Below are 27864 nucleotides of genomic sequence, written 5' to 3'. Positions count from 1 at the left end.
TTTAGGGAAGAGGCATGCCGGAGATCTTGTGGGAGGGAGTTCCAGAGGGTGGGGGCTGCCACTGAGAATGCCCTCTCTCTAGTACCCGCCAATCTAGCTGTTTTTGTCGGTGGGATTGAGAGAAGGCCCTGTGTGGCTGATCTTGTCGGGCGGCATAATTGGTGGCGTTGAAGGCGCTCCGTCAGATAAACTGGGCTGAGACCGTATAGGGATTTAAAGGTTAATACCAACACCTTGAATTGGGCCCGGAAAACAACTGGAAGCCAGTGTAGATCGAACAACACTGGTGTGATGTGATCCCTGTGGCGACTGTTCATAAGTAGTCAAGCCGCCGCATTTTGTATAAGTTGTAGTTTCCAGACCGTTTTCAAGGATAACCCCACGTAGAGCGCATTACAGTAATCCAAATGAGAGGTGACCAGGGCGTGTACTACCAGTGGGAGCTGATGAACAGGAAGGTAGGGTTGCAGCCTTCGTATGAGGTGTAGTTGATACCAGGCTGCCCGGCTCACTGCCAAAATCTGAGCCTCCATGGACAGCCTGGAATCAAGTACAACCCCAAGGCTGCGGACCTGGTCCTTCAGGGGTAAACTCACCCCATTGAACTTCAAGTCAACATCTCCCAACCTTCCTTTGCCTCCCACAAGCAGCACCTCGGTCTTATCGGGGTTCAGCTTCAGCTTGTTCCTTCCCATCCATCCACTCACGGATTCCAGGCACTTGGACAAGGTCTCCACAGCCGACTCTGGTGAAGATTTAAACGAGAGAGAGCTGAGTGTCATCTGCATATTGGTGACACTGCAGCCCAAATCTCCTAATGATTGTCCCTAGCGGCTTCATATAAATGTTAAATAGCATGGGAGAGAGGATAGAGCCCTGTGGCACACCACAGTTGAGAGGCCAAGGGTCTGAAACCTCCTCCCCCAATGCTACTAGGTTAGCCTTAAAGCAGAGGCTGGTTAGCTATTAAAGCCGGCAAAGAACTAGCCTACCTATTAGGGTTGATGCCCAACAACCTAGCGCTACAGATGCCCTATACAGCAGACATTACAGCGGGGTTCAACACGCTGTACATATACACAGAGATTGTAGAGCATCAGATAGTTGGGGACTTCTGTGTGTCCTTATTGTGGTCCGTACCGGTGCGTGGTCAGAATAACGACTGTGTCAACATTATTTATGACAAACCACACTACATTCCTGTGAGTAAGCATCATACTGACACCGTTAATGCTGAGATAAAGACAGACCAGAACAAAAATGTGTCATTTTGTTATGGAAAGGTGATTGTGAAGCTACACTTTCGCCTGGACAGAGCTCTGTTGGTTTAAAAAATGGTGATACTGAAACCTTATGGAGATCCAACCCTTTACCAGAATTATTACAGGGCCCAGGAAGGAAATGCTCTTCTGGGTTACCATGGCACCCTGGTTATGTATGGGGCAGAAACAGGGGGAATATTCAGGAGCCTTTTTTGAAAAGCCATGCTGCTTTTGAGAAGAGGCCTAGAGATTCTTAAACCACACACTAAGACCACTGTTCAGAATATTGCTAACGATGTGCTTGGCCAGATTACTCAGGCAGTTTTGAAAAGAGTTAATCCACAAGAGGAATCAGGGCTGATGTATATTAAAAGGAGAAAAACCCCAAAAAGAAAAGCATCACAGGTACAACTAACAGGCCTGCCCATACCTTTTAAAAGAACATCACTGATGAGGAAAAAACATCAGAAGCAGAAAGTCGTAAGAAAGAAGAGGCATACAGCACCAGCTCAAAAAGGAGATAAATTTTAAGCCATTATGGCTTTCATCCATGGCAGTTCTGAGGAATGCACTAAATCTGAATTAGATCTATTCCAGATTGGACCTATGCAGACCTGTATCGAGAGAAGCCTGTTTATCGAAGTGCCACCCTTGGCAGCGCTGACGGAAACTGCACCACTAGAATTTTACATAGCTGGAAATGGCAAAGATTATATGGACTTAAACAATACATTGCTATACGTGAGTTGCAAAATTGTGAATCAGGATGGAACAAACCTGGCCAGAGGTGCTAATGTGGGTCTGGTGAATTATCCATTGGCATCCATCTTTAGCCAATTGGATGTGACTCTGGGAGACCGACTCATCAGTCAGAGCAACAACTGCTACCCTTATAGAGCCTTCATAGAATCTGTGCTGAATTACAGCGAAGACACCCTAGCCACACAATTTTCTGCAGGGTTATTTGAAAAAGACACAGCCGGACATCATGAGGCGGCAACCCTGGATGGGGAAAATTGAGGCTTTGTTAGAAGGGCCGCTCTGACAGCTGAAAGCCAAAAAATAAACCTCCTAGGTCATCTCCATGCTGATCTGTTTTTTCAAGAAAAATTGCTTCTGAATGGTGTGGATGTGAAAATTAAATTGACATGCAACAAAGACATTTTCTGTTTGATGGCAGATGATGCAAACAGCTGATACAAACTACAAATTGTGTCAGCCTCACTTTTTGTAAAGAAGGTGAGAGTGGCACCAGGTGTCTGGTTAGGACATGCAGAAACATTGTTGACATCCAACGCCAAATACCCCATGGATCACGTCAGCATGAAAGTGTTTAGTATCCCCCGAGGAAGCCGTGTCAGCAATCAGGAGAATCTGTTTTTGGGTCAGCTACCCAAGCAAGTGGTTATAGGGCTGGTCAATAACGATTCCTTCAGCGGGGTTTACAATAAAAAAAACCCTCAGCTTTAAGCATTATGACATCAGTTTTGTATCTTTGTATGTCAACGGTTTCCAAATCCCCACAAAACCAGCCTGAATTTGAAACAACAAACTGTGTTCGAGAATACATGAGTCTGGTGCAGATTTCCAGCAAGCACATGAAAGATAGGGCTCTGTTAATTAACCGTGAGGAGTTCGCAAGAGGCTACACTCTTTTTGCTTTTGACCTGTCTCCAGACCAGGAATGTGGGGAGCACTATTCTTTGATCAAAACAGGGAATCTGAGAGCAGAAGTTTGATTTGCAAGGGCTCTTCCAGCCACAGTCAACATGATACTGTATGGAGTTTTTGACAACGTGATAGAGATAAATCATACAAGAAATGTTTTGTATGACTATATGTAAACATGGACAGCATACAGTTAACCCGCATCCTCTCTTCAAACCCCTACACGTGAAAGACTTTCTACGGTGTGTTTCCCTGTGACAGACTTCCCAAACAGAGATTACTACAAAGACCCATGGGGTTAGTAGTCAATACCCATCCACATAATTTACCTGGAGAACACTGGCTAGCCATCTACCTGACAGAAGATAAGAGTGGAGAATTTTTTGGCTCCTACGGTCATCCCGCAGACCACCCGAGGATTCCCAAGGCCATTATGAAATTTCTAAGAAAAAATGCCAACAGGATTGTGTTTCAACCCAGACAATTACAAACCCCAGACTCTGACTCCTGTGGCTACCATTGCATGTTTTTTCTACAGCAGCATTGTAAGGGTCTAACTTTGAAACAGGTTCAAGAATTGTGTTCTCGTGATTTAGAGAGAAATGACCGGATGGTGGAATAAATTGTAAACAACAAGAGACACATGGCCAGGGCTTCCTCAGTTGTGTTTCATTCAAACCAAAGCTGTATATCCTGCAATGATTTTCATAGACGTGTTTACCAATAAAACACCCCTAGGGGCTTAAATAATTTACAGTGTTGTTTTTTTCTTTTATACCTGTAAAACAATCAATCACAGATGGTATACAAGGTTAAGTACACTTTTGAAAAAATTTACTGCTTTATAAAATATACATCAGAGATACTAGAAATCAAGCCATCCAGCAGTCTTTTCCCCCCTTTTTTTCCTTTTCTTTGGAAGAGATGGGGGGTTCTTTAGGTTGTCTAAAGCTTCTCTATTGATAGGATTGCCCACAACAGATGTAGGTACATTTAGTTCTGCTAGGGCAGCCAGAAAAGCATCCCAGCCTTTAGGGATATGTTTGGTGGATAGGGCCTGGGTTTGAGTGATTCCCTTAATCAAGTCCAACATATTTGAGCTGTCTATAGCATCCCCCTTATACACAAAAGTGCCTTTTTCATTCCAGGAAGAAACACTTTTGTTCTGCATCATTTTGTTTAACAGCACCCTTGCATGATTCCTATATCTATCAGGAAGATTGTCCAATAATTCCTGAACAAGCGCATCAGAATTTATAGAGGCTTCTGCAGAGGTCTAGGGCAGAATCAAGTTTAGTTTTTCTTTCTCCGCCTCCCTCTGTCTTACATGAATGAGATACCTTTGAAGAAGAGCATCATAAAGTTTGACTTTTTCAAATGCCGTCATGTAGGTCCTATGAAGAATCCCCAGCATTTCAGTATCGAGGGTGTTGATGGCAGCTTTCCTGATGTTTTCCTCCTTAGGAGGGGTTCCCTTCAATTGCTCTAACTGATGGCTGGGAACCAGATACATCTTTTCCGTATATTCCATCACCGTTAAGCTAAAAGTCCAGTTATTATGGGCATGGCGATACTCAATAATGGGGCAAGATACCCCCTTGACTGCTTCACTAATTGTTTCTTCCTTCTTAGCAATACTCTCTTGTTGCTTAGGCTTTTGATAAGGGTGCACTTTTTCCTTAATATATACACCTGCTGGGGAGTCAGGGGAACATTGCCTTTTAAAGTGTTCAGAGCTATCTCACAAATCGCCTCTATGAGCTCATCTGATGCTGCTATAAAATAGCTTTCCTCTGATGTGGAGGGGCCTTAATAAGAAGTGTTAATATGGGGAGGTTTCTTTTTATATGACTGGACATGTTGACTAGTCAGATAGGCAACTCAACAGAATGCAGGAGATGAAGTCACCGCCTTTTATACCCGTGTGTGGGCTTTTTCATGGTGTATACCACAGGCCAGCCTGGAGGGAAAAGTCCAGTTCTTAATCTGTATGGTTCAGGTGTGGAGGCATTTCAATCCACAACCAAGTAACCAAAAGGTTTTTGTGTAGCATCTACAAAAGCCTCCATGAAGAACTGAGCATTTCTGGGATGCATCTGCATTTATCTCTGGGATTCTTAAACAGCACCATATATTTAGCATTTAGGCTAATGGTGCAGTTGCTTTTTCCCTTGCAGAAAATATTCTGCGTAATGAAAAAAATATTCAGATTTCTATGATGTACATACTGAGTAAAAGCTTTTTCCACTTCTTGATCCTGTGATGCACAATTCATCAAATCATCAATAATCACATAATTTGTTTTATTAGGAGGTAGTAAATTGTCATCATCAAATTTCTCAGGCAAGCCCGTCACAAAATTAATAAAAGGGTATTTACATAGTAATTCTTGGTATAGAGCCTGCCAAACATTGAAAAACCATAGAATATTATCAGGAGCTGATGAAAGCACAGTATGAGCATTGTGAAACATGCTTTTTATAAAAAAACTTTTCCCACAGTTACTAGGTCCTGCTAAAATGGCTGAGAATGGATGGTGCCATCTTGTATCCATGACTTAAAATCCATAAGGAATGGTTTTAAATCCTTGGGTAGTTACCCTTTTGTCATACACAACTTTTGTGTTTTCTTGAGAGTTTTTTTTTCAAGAGTCCAGCACCATTTGTTTTGAACAATACCCTGCTGATGCACTACTATCTCACACCTGTGCCCCCTCTTCCCTGTCTGGGACATAGGCAAAAACTAAGTCTTTCAGACTGTTGAAATTAATTTTTGTACAGTTATCCACTGTAAAGGTTATCCCTTTGACCTTCAGGCATGCAGTCACTCCGGATGGCTTGTAAACATATGGTTTAGGTCCTGCTGACACATACTCTGTGATATATTGACTGTTAGGGACCTCGCTTGTGAGTTCGCCTAAAAGATCACCTAGAGATGGGTTCCATTGTCCCTTTCAACTCACAAATATCACAGAATCTGTGTCATGATACAGGCAGCACTCTTGCAGCTTGTCTAGCAAGCGGTAGAGCTCCAGATGAGCATAAGCAGTTGTAAAACAGGCTATGAACACGTTCTTACCCCCGGAGACCACCATACGATCTTACAAGTGCTTCCAAGTCACACAAGCAGCTTCATCATCAATAAATTCACACATTGAAACCTCAAAAGCATCAGAGAACAGAATGTTAAATAATTCATCAGGATCTCTTACCACCTGTGTGTTAGGCAGATCAGATTTTTGAGCAAATTTCCCCCACAGAGAATTCAAAAACAGTTTGGCAATATTTCATTTGGCTTTGTTTTCAGAGATCAGGTCATGGCACAAGAGCACCCCCTCTTTTTTGAGAAACTCCTCTAAGTATTTCTGTTTGTCGTCTACACTGACACACCACTCGGGATACCCTGATGCCTCCTGTTTCTGACGAAGGTGAATGTCTATATAGTCTGAAAACAGACCAGTAGATGTCCTTTCAAAATGCCACACTTCATAGATTTCTACCACCCTGTATCCCTTCTCTACAGCAACGTTCAGCTCCACTGTACACCACGTTCCTACCAGAGCCCTTTCCTCATCAGAATGGGTGCATGTTTCCAACTGTGCTTTTGCACAAGCTGCACACAGGGGAAACATGACTTTTCTATTCTTGACAGGCAGTACTGGGAAGAAAAGACCTCTGGGAGGGTACACTTTTACCTTTGCAATCCCAAAATAATTAGAGAGGGGTTCAAAGTTCTCATAGATTACCTGCAGATGCGATACAGGGAAGGCTTTTTGTTTTAATATGAATGGATATAAACTGCAAAAATCATAATAATGTATCATATCTGCTCATCAGCATTTGGCTTATAGTAAAGAGTGATAGCATTAGTGTGTCTGCCATAGAGGGCATCTCTAGGTTCTAGAGGCTCAGGAAACTGTGCTGCAACAAGAAAGTTTTTAAGTTCCTCATCTGTTTTCAGCATATGCTTCCATTCATGCTCCCAAATGCTCCTGACTTCATACCCCAGCCCTTTCAGTTCAGCAGCTTTTTTCTCTGTAGAGTTGTAAACAGACTCATAAGATTTACCCAGCAGAGGATTCCTGTTTTCTGGAGAATAACACAGGACACATCTGTGCCAAAAACATCCATTAAATTCAAAGGCCGTTTTCTTATTATCTAGGATAGCATAACCATCAAGAAAATAAGTCTCAGCCTGAAATTCGCCACCCTTCAAGGCATGCTGAATCTGAATATTTTCTTTATGCTCTATGTATGAGAGCCACTGGATTGAAGGGGTAGAGAATCTCTTGAGCTGTTTGTGATAGTTGTCAGGCTGGGGGATGACTATGGTATTCTCCTTCAGAAACTTAAACCTGTACATGGCCAGGCTCACACTAGCCAGAGTAAGGTATTGGAATGGATCTATAGCAAGCCATTTAGTCACACACTTCTTCCCCCTCTTTACTTCTCTCCTCTCCTTTGTCATTTCCATGATTTCATGTCTGTACTTGGTGTGTCCCTGTACCAGAATGGCTACATCTTGCTTGCAATAAAACGCCAGCTTTTTCTGGATGTCAAACGTGTTTGATTTGTTTTTCTCATACCACGCTAAAAATTTCTCCCTTTCTTTGAGCAACATCTGATGTACACCATAGTCCTCAACTCTGGGCATGGTCCCTACATAATTCCAGTTCTCAGGAGTATTAAAGTAATGGGGAAAATAGCCCTTACATCCTTCAAAACCCAAAGCTGATGGAAACTTAGAGAGAGCCATGGGTAGATGGCTAAGGGAATCAATGAAGTTGATGTCTAAACTTTTTACACTTACAAATATCAGTTTTCGCCTCTGAGCAACAATTTCTACGTCTAGTTTTTCTTTGATCAATTGACTGATTATAAAATAACCATCATAGCCTTTTGAGTTGTGAGCTATAAATGTGCACTTGCTGAACTGACTATCCTTAGTGAAGGTCTTGATAAAGTCAGCAAGGCACGACTCACCTTTAAATTCCCACGATTTGCCTGCATGGGGCCATTCATTCTCTTTTTCGTTTGTCTTGTTCTGTTTCTTACCACCCTTCTTTTTTACGTGCTTGGGCCTAGCCTTAAATCATTTCACAGTTTCCCCTGTAAATGCTTGTGCAAAACAATAATTTGGAATGTCAACACCTGTTGGTGACACTCAAAACCATAAACCACATATTTTACAGATATGTCAGGTTTCTTAATAGGTGCCATGTGGTACTGATGGTTTTTGTCCTTTGTGATAAAACCTCAACAGATGGTGCACTGCCTTTCCTTGCATTTTTCCTCATTGTGCCCTGGTTTCTGGAAAGAGCTGCAGTTTACACAATAGTTTCTACATTCGCATTTTACATCTTTCTTAGAGGCCAGATGAATATGTCTATTTAAACAGCTTGTAGATCTGCAGAACATCTTACAATTATTACATCTCTGCAGTGTCCCAACGTTACTAGCACATTCTGTACTCAGACAAAATCTGCAACAATACATACAGTTATGCGTGTGGGTGTATAATGTTCTGCAATACTCACAATAGTTTTTAGATCCAAAAAGTGCTTTCACATTGAGCACTCCACAGTAATGTTCATCATGGAGAAATATGGTATAGGTTTTGGGGTAGTTTGAACCTGATGTGTGAAGCAGATTCCAACCCTTTTTACCAAAAGACCCCACCTGAATGTTGACCTTCAAATGGTCTTCAATAATGGAAACATCACTAAGGGCAACTTTCTTTTGTTAATTCCATCCTAATTCCCTATGCAATTCCCTGGCTGCTGCCAACAACTCAGCATCTGTGGGGATCTTGTCGGCCATAACAGCTAAAAGCCCCCCAGCAAAGCAGAGGTTGTTACCTAGGGTGTTTAAATCTACCAAGTACTGCCTTTTTTTTACTGATGATTTCGCTGTGGGGTATAGAGCCTATCACCCCATGACCTCCGCCATTTGGTGACCTCACAATGGTGGCAATCAAGCGCAGAGACATCTGCAAGTATTTGAGCATTGCTCTGCAAGAGATTGGTGATGTGTGCTAGAAAGTCCTCAGCATTCATTGCATCCCTACCCCTTCTAACAGAAAATAATGGATTCGATAGCCCTGCCCTGTCCAATCTCAGTTGGATAAAATCCCCTGGTTGTATTCTCTGGCCAATGTCTGTGAGAATCTGGTGAATCCCAGCATATAATCCAGCCACAGCCTGGGCATAGGAGGTTACACACTCAAGATTAATAAACCGGAAGACCTCAGTAATACGTAAAGCACAAAAGCACAAAACCCCTCAAATTCCTGAAGAAACTGGGCCACGCATTGTATGTATACCCGGGGCTGGTCTTAATCAGCGGGTGCACATTCAGCTTCACTACCTGTAGGTACATTCTCTGGCTCAACATCCTGAGAAGATGTAGACAGACATGAACTTGAAGGCACACTTGGAGCGCTTTTGGTTTACATTTTTAGAGCCTTTTTTACTGGAGCGCTTTTGGTTTTTAGAGGCTGAGAGTGCTTTTTTAGCTGTACTTAATATTTTTGAGCCCTCCTTCTCCAGTACACCTGGTGCTGGGTTGGTTTGTGTTTCTTAAACCTTTTTTGGGGCTTACCCCCACCCCACTGCTTAGCAATACTATTATGAGAGACGTGATGCTGTTGGTGCTTTTTAATCTCATTAGCAAGAGCCATCAGGGCTGTTGAATCAGTACATCTGCTACAAAGCTGATTCATGGATAATTCATACTGGTTAGCTTTCATCTTCATTATGTTAGCTTTTTCAATCAGAATGTTAGCTTTTTTAATCATAGCCTCTATACCCTTGTATGTATTCACTATCAGTCTATACTGCTCAACATGATTGTGTAAAGCTTGCTCCTTAAGTCCTTGGGATGCCTGTTGAGGATCATCACACCTTGGCCTCTTAGGCATTGGTTCTGGAACCTCCTGTATCGCTGCACCATCATGCTTTCTATTCTCATCTGCAAAGTATAAAATAACTGTGCCATTTATGGCTGTAACTAGGGTCATGGTTACGCACACACACACGTCTTACCCATGCTAGTGCTCTGGCCACATGTAACTTTAGGGGATAGAGAAGGGCTTCCTGTGATGTACATTGTGAAAAAGATAACATAATAGTTATTTTAGGATCTGTGTTTACACACACACACACACCCCTTACCCATGCTAGCGCCCTGACCCCTGGTAACACTAGACATCAGAGGCAGACTCTCGGTTATGTACACTGTGAAAAGATAACAGGCACTTTAGCCGATTACTGGGATGTCTTATGGACCCCTTTTAAACTTAAAACTGTCTTATTTACCTATATCATCATCATAGGTTTGATTCTTTTCAAGATGTCTAGTTTTCTTCATTTTCTTACGGGGTGGTCCTGATCCTCCAGATTCCTCAATCTTGCCATCACCTAAAAACATATCAACATTTTAAAACTGAAATTAGAAACATGCTTCTTTACTACGCTGGTCATAAGTTTTCTTAAGGATCCGTCTTCCAATGTAAAAATTGTCTTATTTATTTATTTATTTATTTATTTATTATTTCAATTTATATACCGCCCTTAGCAAAATAGCTCTCAGGGCGGTGAACAAACAAAATAAAATACAATATATCATAATAAAAATACAAAAACATATACAAACAAACAACGAAAAGCACAGCAAAAACAAAATAAATACTACAAAAATTAAAATACAGATTAAAAGATTAAAAAAGTTAAGAAGATTAAAATGCCTGGGAGCATAAAAAGGTCTTTACCTGGCGCCGAAAAGATGGAAGTGTAGGCGCCAGGCGTACCTCTTCGGGGAGGCTGTTCCACAACTCAGGGGCCACCACAGAAAAGGCCCTAGATCTCGTAACCACCCTCCGGGCTTCCCGGTGGGTTGGTGCCCGGAGGAGGGCCTTAGATTCTGAACGAAGTGAACGGGTAGGTTCATAGCGAGAGAGGCGTTCCACAAGGTATTGAGGTCCCACGCCGTGTAAGGCTTTATAGGTTAAAACCAGCACCTTGAATCTCGCCCGGAAGCAAATAGGAAGCCAGTGCAGACGCGCCAGGACAGGTGTTATATGCGAAGACCGACTGGTCCTCGTCAATAATCTGGCAGCTGCGTTCTGCACCAGCTGAAGCTTCCGAACTGTCTTCAAGGGCAGCCCTACGTAGAGCGCATTACAGTAATCCAATCTTGAAGTTACCAGAGCGTGGACAATGGAGGCGAGGTCGTCCCTGTCCAGATAGGGGCGTAGTTGGGCTACCAGACGAAGATGGTAAAACGCATTCCATGCCACCGAGGCCACTTGGGCCTCGAGAGACAAGGAAGAGTTGAGAAGAACCCCCAAACTATGTACCTGTTCTTTCAGGGGGAGTGTAACCCCATCCAGAACAGGGTAAGCATCCACCATCTGAGCAGGGAAGGCATTCACCAACAATGTCTCGGTCTTGTCTGGATTGAGTCTCAGTTTATTAGCTCTCATCCAGTCCGTTATCATGGTCAGGCAACGGTTCAGCACATCAACAGACTCACCTGAGGAAGATGAAAAGGAGAAATAGAGCTGTGTGTCATCAGCGTACTGATGGCAACGCACTCCAGAACTCCTGATGACCGCACCCAGCGGCTGCATGTAGATGTTGAAAAGCATGGGGGACAAGACCGATCCCTGGGGGACTCCACAATGGAGAGTCCATGGTGTCGAGTGATGTTCCCCAAGCACTACCTTCTGGTGACAATCCGCGAAGTAGGAGCGGAACCACTGCCAAGCAGTGCCCCCGACACCCAACTCCGCGAGTCTCCCCAGAAGGATACCATGGTCGATGGTATCAAACGCCGCTGAGAGATCAAGGAGAATCAACAGAGTCACACTCCCCCTGTCCCTCTCCTGACAAAGGTCATCATACAGGGCGACCAAGGCTGTTTCAGTGCCAAAACCGGGCCTGAAACCGGATTGAAACGGATCTAGATAATCGGTTTCATCCAAGAGCGCCTGGAGTTGGCTGGCAACCACCCACTCCAAAATCTTGCCCAAAAAAGGGACATTTGCCACCGGTCTATAGTTATTCAGATTATCTGGGTCCAAGGAGGGTTTCTTTAAAAGAGGTCTCACTACTGCCTCCTTGAGGCTACCAGGGACTACTCCCTCCCTCTAGGAGGCGTTAACCACTTCCTTGGCCCAACCGGTGGTCCCAGCCCTGCTAGCTTTCACTAGCCAAGATGGGCAAGGATCCAGAACAGACGTGTTTGCCTGAACCATTCCAAGCACCTTGTCCACTTCCTCGAGCTGCACCAACTGAAACTCATCCAATAAAGAAGGACAAGGCCGTGCTCCGGACACTTCAATGGATTCATCTGTCACAACATCAGAGTCAAGGTCCCTGCGGATACATGCGATCTTATCTTGAAAGTGTCCAGCAATTTCGTTGCAGCAGGTCTCAGATGTTTCCATAGTATCATGGGGGCCAGAGTGTAAGAGCCCTCGCACGACTTTAAAAAGCTCCGCTGGGCGGCATAAAGATGATCTAATAGAGGCAGCAAAATAGAGCTTCTTTGCTGTCCTTACCGCTTTTGTATACAACTTATTGGTGGCACTTACCAAAGCATAGTTGTATCCACTGGGAGTTTTCCTCCATCTGCACTCCAGCCTCCTCCTCTCTTGTTTCATCGCTCTCAGCTCCGGAGTATACCACGGAGCAGTATGAGCTCTACACCGGAGGGGGCGCGCGGGAGCGATCATGTCAATAGCCCGGGTCATTTCCATATTCCACAGTGCGACCAGGGCCTCGACAGGAGCACTGGTCCTATCAGCCGGAAAATCTCCCAGAGCCCTCTGAAAACCTACGGGATCCATCCGGCTCCGGGAGCGGATCAACTTAATAGATCCTCCACCTTTGCAGAGGGAAAGAGCCGCTGTGAGTCTAAATCTCAACAAGCGGTGATCTGTCCATGACAATGGGGTAGATGAAAAACACCCCACCACCAGATCACCATCTCCATGTCCAGTGGTGAAGATCAGATCAAGAGTATGTCCCGACACATGCGTTGGGCCAGTAGAAAATTGAGACAGCCCCATTGTTGTCACGGAGGCAATGAAGTCCTGAGCTGCGCCAGATAAGACAGCCTCGGCATGGACGTTGAAATCCCCCAGTACCAAAAGTCTAGGGGATCTCAAGAGCACCTCCGAGACTATCTCTGTCAGCTCAGCTAAGGAAGCTGTTGGGCAGCAAGGTGGACGGTACACCAACAGTATTCCTAGTCTGTCTCCCTGGCCCAATACAAGGTGGAGACATTCCAGACCAGTTGCCGTCTGGACAGGGTGCTTGGTGAGAGGAAAAGATTTCCTATAGACCACGGCGACCCCCCCTCCCCGGCCCTCAGATCTACCACAGTGCTGAACCAAATACCCGGGTGGACAAAGCTGGGAAAGAGCAACTCCTCCCTGATCAGCCACCCAGGTCTTGGTTATACATGCCAGGTCGGCACTCTCCTCCAGGATTAGATCATGGACAAGTGAGGATTTATTATGTACCGACCTGGCATTCAAAAGCAGCACTTGGAGATCCGAGAGCTGGCTGATAGGACAACCAGCAATCCTGTGGATATGAGGAGAACCGGAACAAGGCACAGACACAATTTGTCTGGGACGAGTTCCCCTTACCTGGCCTGTTCTCCTCCTAACACCATACCTCCCATTACCCGTCACTACGTTAATTGGGGCCCCCAAAAGCCCCCCCACAAAGGATGGAATCTTTTCTCCCAGGCACATGTTAAAAATACACAAATCCACACAGACAAGCAAACATACAAAACATTCACCCCACATTTAACCCACACACACACCCCAACAAACAACATTAAAAATTAGTTAATCCTCTTCACCTCTTCTTATTCACCTGCATCATCAGTCCTCTGTTGCTCCACAACAAGCACTGTGTTCTTAAGGGGTGGCCCTGATCCTTCAGCTTGCTCAGCACCACCTGCTAAAAGCAAGGAAACATATCAGCAATTTTAAACTAGAAACAGAATCATTTCAGTTTAGAGGAAACCCTAGCATTCGACCCTGGAATTACCCACAGGCATGTTGAGACTTGCCCAGACTGGAACCTGTATATAGCACAGCCTGGGTTTATCTGAGTATCAGTAGCACATTCAGAAAAGATGGAGAGCCGGACGTTGGTGATGGCTGAAACTGGTTTGAACCTTGTTTGTGGGAAAACAGTGCTTGTGATACAACAGTTCAGACCCGCTCTCGTTTTTCAAGATATTGCTCCTCCATTGTTAGATGAGGTTCAAAGAAAAATAACCCCCCTTTTGGACTCTCTGGAAATTAAATCTATTGAGAGTGCATGCAAAACTTTTAGCAGAGTGTTAGCATAAGAATTTGCTGATGGAAAATCAAATTGGGGAAGACTTGTAACCCTTCTCCTTTTTGGAGGGCTTCTTGCTAAAAAACCCCTGCAGTTGCAGGATGTTCCTCTGACTCCTACTGAGATGGATGAACTTGCTCACAATCTGACTGATCACAACCTGAATGCAAAATCAGAATGGATCTTGGAAATTGGTGGCTGGGTAAGAATGACAAAAATATATTGCTCTTAGGTTTGAGAAAATTAACTGTCCTCAGTCATAACCATAACTGCTATCTATATTTCAGGACTGTGGCTTTGCAACAACATTTCAAACCCCTGATGTCGTGACCAGAATATTCCAGGTTTTCAAGAATTATCACCCTAAACTGTGGCTAACATTCCCTGTTTAAAATTTAACTATGAAATAAAAGGTACAGAAATTGAAAAGGACTCTTTACATGTTTTTTTGCATGGCTTCTGTTTAAAGTGATCAGTTTCAGGCAAAGGGGGGTGTTCTAACTGTCTTGCAAACAGGCACTGGGACAAAGTCATACATTATTTAATTACCTTCTAATAGATCACATATATTTAGCTGATTAGATGCTGGAAAGGGAGCTGAAAAGTAATCTGTAAATTTAAAAAAGAAAATTAATTCCTATTTTCCAAAAGGAATATACATTGCTGGCTACATAACACACAGCCTAAGTGCAACATCTGGTTTTAATAATCTTTGCTTCTAACTCTGCTTGTAGCAGCTGTGGGGTCATCAGTCATTTTGCCAGCAGGTGGTGATTGTGAAGCTAGTTCTCTTAAATAAAAGTTTCCTCACAAAGAAATACATTTTAAAATTGAAAGAAACTGTTTAAGAAATACATTTTAAATTGAGAGATACTGTTTTTACACAGCTGGTTGTTAATTTTCTTACTTTTAAATAAAATTGTAAAAGTTTGCATTTTTTCAACTAGGATATAATGCAGGGCAATTCTCACATCTGTTTCACATTTAGCATCTAGCAAGAAAGGGACATCACTCAGTTTTGACAGGAGTTACAAAGCTAGTTCTTTTATTTAAAAGTTTACATAAACATACATTTTTAAAACTGATTTTATTTTCTAACCTTCTAAAAATGGTTCTTGTGATTGACAGGCCATTAATCCTGATAAGGATACTCCTGCAATACAGATAAATAACTTTTTTAAAAAGATTAGCTTATTTGTCAACAGCAGGGCCTAACGTTTATTAAAATAAGTTTCATACCTTCTAAGGAGCTATTCATCATTCCCTTCTGCCCGGTCTTCCCTAGAAAACCCAAACAAATTGTTCTTAGTGGGCCTCCCAGCTTTTTTTTTTTATTTAAATAACAACAGCTGTCAGGAACATGCAGAAAGTTACTCACCTCCACTATGAAAACCGGGGAAAATTGATGTGCTTGAACACAGCTGCCCTCGTGGACATAAAGTTAGAACATTATGTATGCAGGTCTAAGCTCCCCTATTGGCTCAAGGTATGGAATTTATTTAATTATATCCATTAATGCTGATTGGTTGTCCACATCTCCTTTCTTCAGAGCTGTATGAAAGACTTTGGAAATTCTTTCCACATGCTGATCTTACAACCTGAGGATTACAGCAGAACATTTTTTCCCCTTGACCATGTGGTTGAGCCCTTTTGTTCCCAAAACTTTTGAAGAGCTGACTTGGAAATTTTTCTCTCCATGGATTAGGGTTAGGGTTTTCCCCCTTGGCCATGTGGTGGAGGATTTTTTTTTTGTTCCCAAAACTTTTACAGAGCTAGCATGGAAATTTTTCTGCTTTCTAGGATACTTTTGGAATTTCTAACTTTCCACTCAGGATAACTGCATGACAAGGTTAAGCTGGTATGTTGCATCTTCTATGTGCATCTATATTTTTAGTTAGGTTATGACTGCATGGCTTTAAACAAAATGTTTATTTCCTTTTGGCAGTGAAGTGACTAACTGACAGCCTAGATCATTAGAGCTTTTTTGACAATCATAGCTTGAGGTTTCAGAGGGGTGGGTGCTTGGGGTGGGGTATTGTTGGGAACCTATGTATTTTATTATTTTCTATTTACAATTAATGAAAAAGGAATGCAGTCTTAGGATTGGGTATCAGTGTGTGGCTTTGTGGGGCTGGGAGATGAAGGGTCGTGGGGCTTGGGGAAGGGCATGGAGGGGCTCATCAATCATTTTGACAGGCTGTTTTCTGTTTAAACTATAATTCCCATGTTTTTAAACAGAATTTAAACACACTGAGTTTTCATACAAAAAACTTCATTGTTCACCAATTTAACATCCTTAGTCTTAGTGTTAGAACAAGACAATTCAAGCTGTTAAGATAACAACATGGAGCACGCATTCTCAATTTCCTAGAGAGGACAGATTTCATCCTCTAAACTTGAAAGCTGAAAAAACTTCTATATCCCCTGTTTCTGATGACACTTTCAACATGTTTTAAAAGTGACTGATCAGTGCTCTTCAGGATCTGATCAACAGTTTTTACAGCCTTCTGAGATCTAGATACCTCATGACAAGATTTAAAACCTCATTAACAGTTTCATGTGTTAGAACAAGACAATTCAAGCTGTAGGCTGTTAAGATAACAACATGGAGTATATTTTTAAAGCAGATTTTGCTACTAATAAAATGTAACTTCCTAGAGAAGTCACTTTGTGTCCAGAAAAGACACTCATGGGAGGTTTGCCCTGGGGCATCAATGACACAGTTGAGACAAGACTCCTGCATGTGTTGTCTTAAACAGTGCTTTAAAATGGCATAAACAGCTGCCCTGACAATGCCTTTCATTGTCCCCCTATGTTGGTAAAATATTTTTGGTAAAATATTGTCCGTTTCACCCGCTTGAATGTTGAGTATGGATCCAAGGATGAGGTGGCTGGGCTGGTTTGAGGTCAGATCTGCAGAATCCTATAATAATAATAATAATAATAATAATTTAGAAAAATCATACACAGACCTTTCTTTGGCTTTATACTACATCATGGAAATAATGACACCACAAACCTGCATTTGAATGCTTCCTATTGTTGCCAATTTCCAGAGAGCTGATGGTGGTGGATAAACTTCAGCAGAGTTTTCAGTTGCTGAAGGTCCCTAGAAAATTAAGGACATGCTGTAACATTTTTGCAACCTTTATTTTTAAACATCCCCAATCATTTACTTTCCAAATAAAAGCTTACCAGCATTACAGCGTTATCAGAGGCAATTGTCTCCAACATGCTGATCCATCTTTTGTTGACCTCAATTGCTTCCTCTTTTAGCAATTTAGCATGTGGAAAACCATCATCTTCATCAGAATTTGTGCTAATATAGCGCTTTTGAGGGTTAGGGACCACTACCAGTGGCTGGTTGGTTAATTCCTCAGGACTCTTAGGAGTGCTCTCCTCAGGACTCTTAGAAGTGCAGGCTGCTTCCATATCTACAGTTGGCTGCTTGGTTAATTCCTCAGGACTCTTAAGAGTGCTGGCTGCTTCCATGTTCAAAACTCAGAATGTGTTCAAGGCTCAGAACATGCCTAGGCATGCAAAATTGCCTGCTCTGACTGCCCCCTCTCCTGATTGGTTCAAATCCATGGTCTACTGGTTGCCATAGCTACAGTGAGTCCTTGGGGAGGGTTGGAAATGGACCACTTCGGGGTCCATTTCCAGAGGGAGGAGGGTAGGGTAGGAGGGAGGCCAGGGGAAGGTCAGGGGCCCATAAATCATAGCCACTAGGTCCACAGACATGGGCTGGGACTGGTGATGTCATTTGGAAGGGGGATAAGAGCTGGGGGCTGGGGAAGGGTGGAGGCTAGGGGTGGGGGAGGGGAAGGTCAGAGGGAGGTCAGGGTCATGGGTCATCATCCATCATTTTGACAGCAGGTGGTCTTCTTATATTACTCACTGGTTTGGATTACCATCATCTCCTTTTTTGCTGCCATTGGCAGCCATTTTGTGCTGGCACCCCTGGCACTTTATCAAGGTATGAGTACTAGCACCTCATTTTTTATCCCAAAGGCACTGACTATAGTAGTGATTAGTGAGGTGAGGTAGAACATAGTGCTTTCTCTTGCAGCTGAGTAGTGACCATATGCAATGAGAGCATACCGTTATTGTGAGGTAGTGCCTAGGGCAGCACTGGGCTTATCCACACGGCGATTTACTGTGTGTCTGGTGCTACTTGCATCACCTTTTAATTTGCATAGTTCACATGACATTACCGGCAAACAGAAGCTGTCACACAGTTTTCCCCCTGTAAATCCATATTAACCCAATCCTCTGATGATCCAAAAAGGGAAGGAAAAAATGTCTTCACTCTGTATCTCAAGGGCTTGCAGATGCTTTGCTCTGATGCTTTTAGGTGGGTGTGTCAATCGTTCCCTTCTCCACACCCATTCCCTCCTCCTCCCTTTGTACATTTTATTTCCTACAACTTACAGCTGCTCTCCCCATTCTGCAATGCTAATTGGCTAATTCTGCCCAATTAGCCGGTACAGATGGAGATGCTGGTGAGGAAGATTTGGAGGGGGGTCCCCTCAGAGGCAGGTCCTTCTGGCCATGGGACCAGTCACTGGAGCTATGCAGACAAGGCAGAGTGGGCCTCTGATTTTGCCTATTGTGGAGATCACATGCAGTCCCCCATTAACATCAACACAATGGCCATCTTCTTTAGCCTCCAGCTAAAGCCCATCCTGCTCTCTGATCACAACCTGCCTCCTGGAGAGATGCTCCACCTTCAAAATAATGGACACACAGGCCTGCTGAGGCATAAGTCCTGGAGCCTCGCAGCTGGCAGGTGCTCCCACTCCCCCCCTGGGAGGAAAGAGAAGCAAGAGAAATGGCAGCAAGCCACACCATGGGATCAATAACCTTTTACCTACTTGTTGCCCTCCTCCATGGTCAACATAATTTCAGTTTTCTCACAATTTCATAGAGCAGGGAGGGCAGCTTATGAGCTTCCCTTTGTGAACTCTGACTTTTATACTGAGTTTATGAATATGTTTATGTATATAGATATTTGTTGTATTTTGCTTTGTAAACTAATTTGATGTTTTTATTGTACCTTGTGTATTCTATTGTAAACTGTGTTGAGATCTTTTAGATAGGCAGTGGTCTATAAATGGAAATAATACTAATACTAATAATGATTCTGCAACATTAAATTGAAAATACCCCCATTCCATTCTGATGCTTCCCATAAGCTTATTTCAAAACAAAACCTTACAAAGTTTATAGTCCAGAACTCAGAAACACTTGCTTAACAACTCGCTTAATTTTCATGATGATACACAAAACAGTCAGAGAGAATCAAGAGTTCAAAGTGTAGAAAGAGAGAGAAAAATCTGTCCTTTTTGACTTTTTTTGTCAGAGTTCTCATAATTTGTTGAAATTAATTAAAAATCAGCCATGTTCACAGAGTACCAGTAATCATATTGCTGACATTGCCCCATACTCTGACCTTCATCTTCTGAAGATTAAAAGTTTTTAAAAATCTGACTGATTTTAAATTAAGAAATTTAGCATTGAACTGAATGATAGTGTTGGGCATGCTCTGTAAGAACCAACTGTCAGTGTTCTAAAAGCCAGACTCACAGCTGCTGGGTTTGCCTAATTAGGGGGTCACACACACACCAGACTTTGATTTCACTTGAGACAGTCATAGCTTCCCCCAAAGAATCCGGGGAAGTGTAGTTTGTGAAGCGTGCTGAGAGGAGACTCATGTTCCCCTGACAGAGCTCCAGTGGCCAGAGTGGTTTAACAGTCATCTACTCTGATTGAAGCTCTGTCAGGGGAACAGGACATCTCCTAGCAACTCTCAGAACCCTTCACTAACAACACTTCCCAGGATTCTTTGGGCAAAGCCATGACTGTCTAAAGTAGAATAAAGGCCTGATGTTGCCAGGGACAGCTTTGGTTTAAATTTGGGTGGGAGGCTACATGTGCCTGCTGTAGAATAAAAAGGTGGGGGGAACCCTGAAAAAGCATGATACTGTTCACAATGTTTTCCTTTTGGAAAGGAAAGGGGCTTCCCCTCTGACCACTGACCACCCACCCAATATTCTCCCCTCCCCTTCTTCTCCCCCTTCCTTCCTCCCCCTCCCCTCCCTGCCCCACCCCAGGTTAATTTCACCTATCCAACCATTGTGGTACAGGAATAAATCCCAGTGAACTCAAAAAGCATGCAGATGATCAAATCTGCCCTCTCTCCCTCCTCCCTCCTATCCTCTCCCTCTTGACTCTTCCCTCCACCTTCCTTCATCCCTCCCAACCCCCTTCTTCCCTCTCCTTCCCCTCCCCTCCACCCTCTTCCCCCATCCTCAGTTTTACCTATCCTCAGACTCTGACCTGGGAGAACAAGGTTTGTATCCCTGCACACCATGAAGCTCACTGGGTCACCTTGGGCCAGTCACTGTCTCTCAGCCTCAGAGGAAGGCATTGTTAAACCCCCTCTGAATACGACTTACCATTAAAACCCTATTCATAGGGTCACCATAAGTCAGGATCAAGTTGAAGGCAGTCCATTTCATTTTCAGGCATGATTGCACAGGAGTAAATCCCACTGAACTCAATAGGCATGCAAATGATCAAACCTGCCCTGCCCTTCTCCTCCCTCCCATCACCTCCCTTTTGCCCCTTCCCTCTCCCTTCCTTCATCCCTCCCCCTCCCAATCCCCCTTCCCCTCCCCTTCCAATCCCCTCCTTCACCCTCCCCCTCCTTTTGCTCCTCTATCCCCCCTTTTTCCTTCTACTCTCCCCTCCCCCTCCTCCTCCCCCATGGTCAGTTTTGCCTATCCTAGCCATGATTGCATGGGAGTAAATCCCATTGAACTCAATAAGCATGCAAATGATCAATCCATTCTCAGCAAACCTGCAAAGGATCCCACTTCTTATCTCCCAGATTAAATCAATAGCCTTTATTGCACAGACCATAGCAGGCACTCACAGCAAGATACAAATACACAGACAATACATTTTACAATTGTACACTTTCAAAATCTCTTACAGTGCACTGGCTTACAGTACTTACAATACAAAGTAACTATAAGCTGTAAACTGTCAGAAGACTTCAGGTAGCATATAATCAGGCCTTCGGACCCATCATGTCCTTTCTGATCATCATTGCTTGATTTAAATATTTGGCCACACTCAAGGTAACTGATTCATCGGAGCCCTGCATAAGAATTGTTAAAAGTGTACTGGCCGATCGCCTGGGATAATGTAAAAAATAGGGTTTAAAATATCTCTCCTGAGACCGTCATAAAATTTACATTTAAAAAGGACATGCGTGATCGTCTCCACCTCTTTCACATCACAGGGACAAAATCGAAGATTCCTTGAGATCTTTTCATACCTGCCCTCCAACAATCTCGAAGGAAGGACATCACAACGAGCCAAGGTAAAGGCCTGCCTGTACTTAGGAATAGAGAGCCAATACAGATATCGCATCCCTTCCAAGCAGGGCAAAACGGGCAGTCCCAATGCCCTGGGAGAGCACGGCCCCATGGCAGCTGCCACCAATTCTTGATTATCTATATCAATTAGGCCATCGTTTTAGCCAATGCCTTGGACATTTGGAGGTCCATCTGTAACAATTCTTGGGGTAAAAGACCAACCAACTCAATTTTCAGCCTAACCAGTTTAGGCCATGTTGCATTAACAGGGTTATTTAAAATCTGTCGAGCATAAGACTTTGGAGAAAGCTTTAAAAAACAGTGTAACCAGTAATAAATTGTATGAAGGCATGCTAAGCATTTCAAGGAATTTAAACCCACTTCCAGCATAAGAACGACCCCTGAAACACATTTAGGGACACCAAGTATAGATCTCAAAGCAGCATGCAGAGGTCCTTCTAAGGACTCCTTAAAGTATGGGGACAAATTGGGGCACCATACAGCAACATCGGAACAATTTTTGTCCTAATTATACGTATAGCTGCCAGAACATATCTCCCACCTTTAGAAAGGTAAAATCATTTTAGTGCTCCCAGATTTTTTCCAGCTTTGGCTTTTATATAGTTAACTTGTGGTTTCCAACTACCCAACTCATGAAACCACATTCCCAGATATTTATAGGAATTAATCTGTTCAACTCTCCCAGACCCTAAATACCAGGGGAATCTGACCTTCCACTTTGAGAACACAATAACCTTTGATTTTACGTGGTTAATTGTTAAAAGGTTATCATTACAATAGGCCGCAAAGCCTGACAGCAATCTTTTTAAACCTAACCTGGTAAGTGATATTAGAACTGCGTCGTCCACATATAGCAAAATGCACACTTTATAGTTCCCTAATTTGGGGGAATGGGATTGAATCGAACTCATAGCATTAGGGAGGTCAGCCAGGTATAAATTAAAAAGAATAGGTGCTAACACACACCCCTGCCTTACTCCTCGGGTAGAGCAAATTTCACAAGTGAGATGACCACGATACTTGCATCTTACTGTATCACGGTGTTATGATACAGTGCCACTATCAGGAGCAAAAGTCTCCTATCAATATTTAGAGATTCTAATTTGCTCCATAGTCAACTTCGAGAAATTGAGTCAAAAGCTGACTTTAGGTCAACAAAGGCCACGAACAATTTGCCACCAGGGGACACCGCATAATTGTACACCAACTGGGACAGGACCAGACAATGGCCAACAGTGGAATGGTCCGATTTAAAACCTCCCGGATTAAAAAGCTGAGAAATTCCCTAATAGGCAAAAAACTTGCAGTTTAAGAATGTACCTATAGCCAACAGATATTTCTATCAAACTTTAAGAAGCAGGGAAATTGGGCAGCTATTGTGAATGCACCAGGGGAGCAGGAGACCTGACCTCCTCTCTGAGATATTGGACTGCCCTACAAATTAGTCAAAATGCAAACACAATTTGGGTAGGTCTTTCACAGTCCAATCCACTTCCTGTGTAGCTTGGAAGAATTTGGTAGCATGTGCCTCTGACCATATGGTGAGTGGTACAACACCTTCAATCAGCCCAAACAAAACAGAAACAAGATATGTGCTGTGCTGCTCTTGTTTTAGCAGTGAGGAAGCAACAATATTAAAACAGTTGATACAGTTCAGATAGTCACTTTAAATATGTTTGATTTACTTTGCAATTTTAATGAAGTTTCCTACAGTAAATCATTCTCTTTTGCTTCTGTTTCTGTGAATATGTGAAGTACAGCAACACTTTGCAACACTAAAAAAACTCCAAAAACCATTGTGGAATAATGGCACTGACTGTTCTGCAGAATAGTTTCCAATGAACATGAGGAGCATCTCAGTTTGCACAAGATAAAACAATGGGAGGTGAAATATATTCTAGCAAAATTCTAGATGTGCTCTATGTTTTTAATTGACCATGCCCTCCTTTCCTTAAGTAGAGTAGTTTAAGTATAGCAGGCTGAAAACATGCATCTTGGGCAGGCCAAGTTTGTTTTTCCCAACAGCTAGAGTCATTGCTTAAGCAGCAACATACTGTAGTCAGTCTGATTTTACATCAAACTGCAGTTTCAGATTTAACTGTTAATGTGCCCAAAATAGAAATAGAGTATAACCTCCAGTTTGAAACACAAAAGGCTGTCTTCACCATCATATGACATTGACCAATAAAGAGCCTTTAAAATTAATAAAAATAAATTTGACACAGATTTCTAGGATGAATAATGAGAGAAATATAATTTTCTAGGTTAGATTCTCTGTAGAAACAGTAACACAGGAAAAAGCAAAGTAATAATTACATGAACAAACATACAAATATGTAATTCTCCCTCTTTGGAGATGGCAGGTGTTGCCACCACTCACCATATGCTCAGAGGCACATGTTACCAAATTCTTCCTAGCTACACAGGAAATGGATTGGACTGTGAAAGACCAACCCAAATTGTGTTTGCATTTTGACAAATTTGTAGGGTAGTCCAACATCTTAGAGAGGAGGTCAGGTCTCCTGCTCCCCTGGTGCATTCACTATAGCTGCCCAGTTTCCCTGCTTTTTAAAGTTTAATAGAAATATATGTTGGCTATAGGTACGTTCTTAAACCATAAGGATTTTTTTGCCTATTAGTAGGGTTTTTTTAAAAAAAAAAAACACCCCAAATTGTGCACAAAAGCATAACACTGATCAAAGAAAGATTTGTATTTCAGCTGTATTGTACCAGCGAAAATACAAATAATTGCACTTTTTTTGTGTTGTTTTTTAAATGAAACTTACTGGTAGAACAAACTGAGCATGTTCAATTGCCGGTTAGCCAGAGGGAGTGGGAATGTTTAATTAGATGGCATGGTCTTTCGGAAACTGCGTGATTGATGCTTCCCCTCAAGTGTGACTAGAAAACACCATGTTTGCAGCTGGCATTGTGCCTTTACTGTGGACGGTGCAAACAGAAAACGGAGGTAAAAACAGCATATTTAGCACAACGTTATGCTCCCATATAGATAAGCCCTGTTTATGTCAGTTTTCTGACCAGTAATGCCCAGCACAAATTGCATAGGAAGTTGCTTTATACTGAGCCAGTCCATTGGTACATCTAGCTCAGTGTTGTCCATGCTGACTGGCAGCAGCTCAGTGCTTCAGACAGGGGTGGTTATGAGCCCTGCTGGAGGGGGCTGGACCGATGAGAATGAAGAGGAGAAGAAGGAGGACTTAGAGTGGGATGGTCAAGCTGGTGAGGGGGCAAGTGGGGAGTTGGATGTAGGAGGTACCCCAGCTCTGGACTTTGACAGCTCAACCCCAGCAGCTCTGGATATCCCTGTGGAGAGTCAACCTGACCAGCCGGTTGTTTTCCAACCTGGCACTTCCCCTCTCCCTGCACTTACGTAACCTGCAGGCCGTCCCCCTCCCTCTGAGGGGGAAGACAGGGCAGTGATGGGGGCTCCGCCTTTGCCTCATGCCAGGAGGCAAATGCAGCAGGAAATTCAACAGGCACAGTTGAGCTGGAGTCTTCGCCTGCATGCATGCTCCCAGCAGTGACAGTTAGCACACATAAGTAGGGTGCCTGCCCAAGTGGGGGGGGGGACTAGTTGCTGAGTCAATGTCTTAATGTAGTGAAGTTGTGCCTAGTTAGACCTAGAGAGATGCTGAGTTCTGAATAAGCCATAGATAGATTCATGAAGTGCAACTGAATTGAAACTTCTTACTTCAATAAAAGAAAAAACGACAGGCATGTCCAAGTCCTAGTGCTTTGAGTTCAGGCAGGACAGGGGTCTCTCCCAGCCATACCAGGAGATGCTGGGGACTGAACATGGAGCCTTCTGCATGCCACAGGCAGCTGGGGCTGCATTCAGGCATGGGGCTTATTATATTAGTTTTACGAATTATAATAGTAGCACTTCTGCCCCATTTTCTAAAATTGCTTTCATACTGCAGTACCAATAATCATGGCTTTTTGACTGATGTACCAACACGTGCTAAATGTCTTTCATACTGCTGCAATGAACAACTACTTGCTCACCCATTATATACACGTGTATGCTGTAGTTTCCCCATAAATCACTGTGCAAGTGTATCGTGTCACATCTCCATGTGACCCCTCTTCATTTCGCTTCTGACATTTTTGTGGCGTGGATGGGGGAACTGCTACCCACTCATTATGCTGGAATATGCTGGAGTACCAGCACATGAGGTTAAAAAAAGGGCAGGAAAATGACAGTGCAATTCTCCCATGATATACTGAATTTTAGGGTTTGCACACAGAATCATTTATCATGAAAACAGATGCTACACTTCCACTATATTCTGTTAGATTTCCAGAACTGACTTTTATGTTGTGTGAAATACCTCTCCAATGCAAAAGTTATGGGGAACCATCAGGGAAATGGATTAAACTGCTGTCCGAAAGCACCCCAGATGTTGCTTTTCAGTTAGCAGCTGCATGCTTGGTAGAGGTGTGAAGGCTCAAAAAAAAACCTGGAAAAATTCAGGGGGGAAAAGGGCTTTTTCCATTTTTTTCTGAAACCTTTTTTGCTTTTTTCCCCCAGAAAATTGGAAACATTGAGAAAAATGAAGAAAAAATAGGATTATGGAATGTTTTATTTTAGCATGATGAATAAAACGTTTCACTGAATCTTGGTCCTCCCTTTTTCTCAGTTCTTTTTATGGGAATGGGTGCTTTATGTCTGCTTGACACCATAGAGGACTGGCGGATACATAAATAATTTTCTTTGTTATTAATGTTGATGGTTTCTTCTGTTGTTTTTTATATTTTTTGCCTGCTCCTCATAAACTGGCAAAATGAACAAGGTTCCTTACAGTTCAGGATCTTGTAGATCCATTTGTTACCAAAAAAAGTAAAAATTTAAAAAATTAAATTCAATTTGTAATAATTGTTTGAATAAAATGTACTTTTAATATACCAAATGTGATATTTTTATGCCAAACCAACTTGTACATGATTACGTTTGATGTTCTTGAAGTAACAAAGTGACTTTCAATATGTAAAAAGTGCTAATATTGCATTTTTTCCATTTTTCTTAAAATTTCCATTTTTTTTCTGGAAAAAAACAGGTTTTTTCCATGGCTTTAAAATTTCTGGAAATTTTACATCTCTAATACTTGCACAAGGCTATCCTAACTAGCCTCTGCCAGTAGGGTTGCCAGGCTCAGGGCCTGAGAATGATTCTGTATCTTTAAGAGAAGAAAAAATTCAGCCAAGTGAAGGTTTTCTTGCAACACTGAAAGGGGAAAAACTACAAGGTGAAATTCTCCCTTCCCCCTGCACAACTTTTAAAGATACAGAAGACCTCTTGGTTGCCAGCCCCACCCTCCAAGAGGTCTTCTGTATCTTTAAAAGTTGTGCAGGGGGAAGGGAGAATTCCACCTTGTGGTTTTTCCCATTAAAGTGTTGCAAGAACACCTGTACTCGGCTGAATTTTCTCTTCTCTTAAAGATACAAAATCATTCTCAGGCCCTGAGCCTGGCAAACCAATCTGCCAGTGTCATGCTGATTAGTAACTCTCTCTTTGGTCACTGCACAGTGGCCGTGGCCAAGTATTACATCCCATCTCAATTTGTATAGCTGTTACCATCCCTTTGTGAGCAGCAGCCTAAACAGACAGCAAGGAACAGAATGATATGACATTTTATAAGGCCTTTTCTGCTCATAGTCTAAACAAAACTTTACCATAAGCATGTTAAGTATACTCAACCAGAGATTCTGATTGAAGCAGAAATAAAGTGGGTGGTGAAAAGCTGGGAGGGGAATAGAAACAGGTGCATATGATAAAGCTCCATTGTTTCATTATGGTTCTCAAGTACCCACCCAGCAGAGCCTTTTCATGAGTTAAAGGGGCACTGGAAGCATCAAAGGCTCCTATAAGTTTGCTTGGCTCTTTGAGGACAAATTCACTCACTTTCATGCTGATCTTGGCACCACTGTTAATAAAGCCTCTGGTGAAGTACCCAGCATGCTGTCATATGCAATGTTGTAGAATCCATTTCAGTTACTGAGGCCTGAGGATGTGCTCAAGGTGCTTGTGGCTGTCTCTCACACTATTTACCCTCTCAACCCTTGCCTATCCTGCCTGGTTTGTGCAAGTTTGGTGGGCTGACCAGGTGGATCCAGGGAGTGGTTAACACACCCTTGCATGAGA

At 42.8% G+C, this 27864-nt stretch overlaps 1 long non-coding RNA gene across 1 annotated transcript in view; it reads right to left on the bottom strand.

The window, feature by feature from the left end:
• The window catches only part of LOC133388348 (uncharacterized), a 112207-nt gene that overhangs the window by 83291 nt on the left and 1052 nt on the right, over positions 1-27864 (bottom strand). The gene's annotated exons all lie outside the window — the stretch shown is intronic.

This window comes from Rhineura floridana, chromosome 7 (assembly GCF_030035675.1).
Source record: "Rhineura floridana isolate rRhiFlo1 chromosome 7, rRhiFlo1.hap2, whole genome shotgun sequence".
In the NCBI taxonomy this organism is placed as follows: domain Eukaryota; kingdom Metazoa; phylum Chordata; class Lepidosauria; order Squamata; family Rhineuridae; genus Rhineura; species Rhineura floridana.
This window is presented reverse-complemented; position numbering and strand designations above follow the sequence as displayed.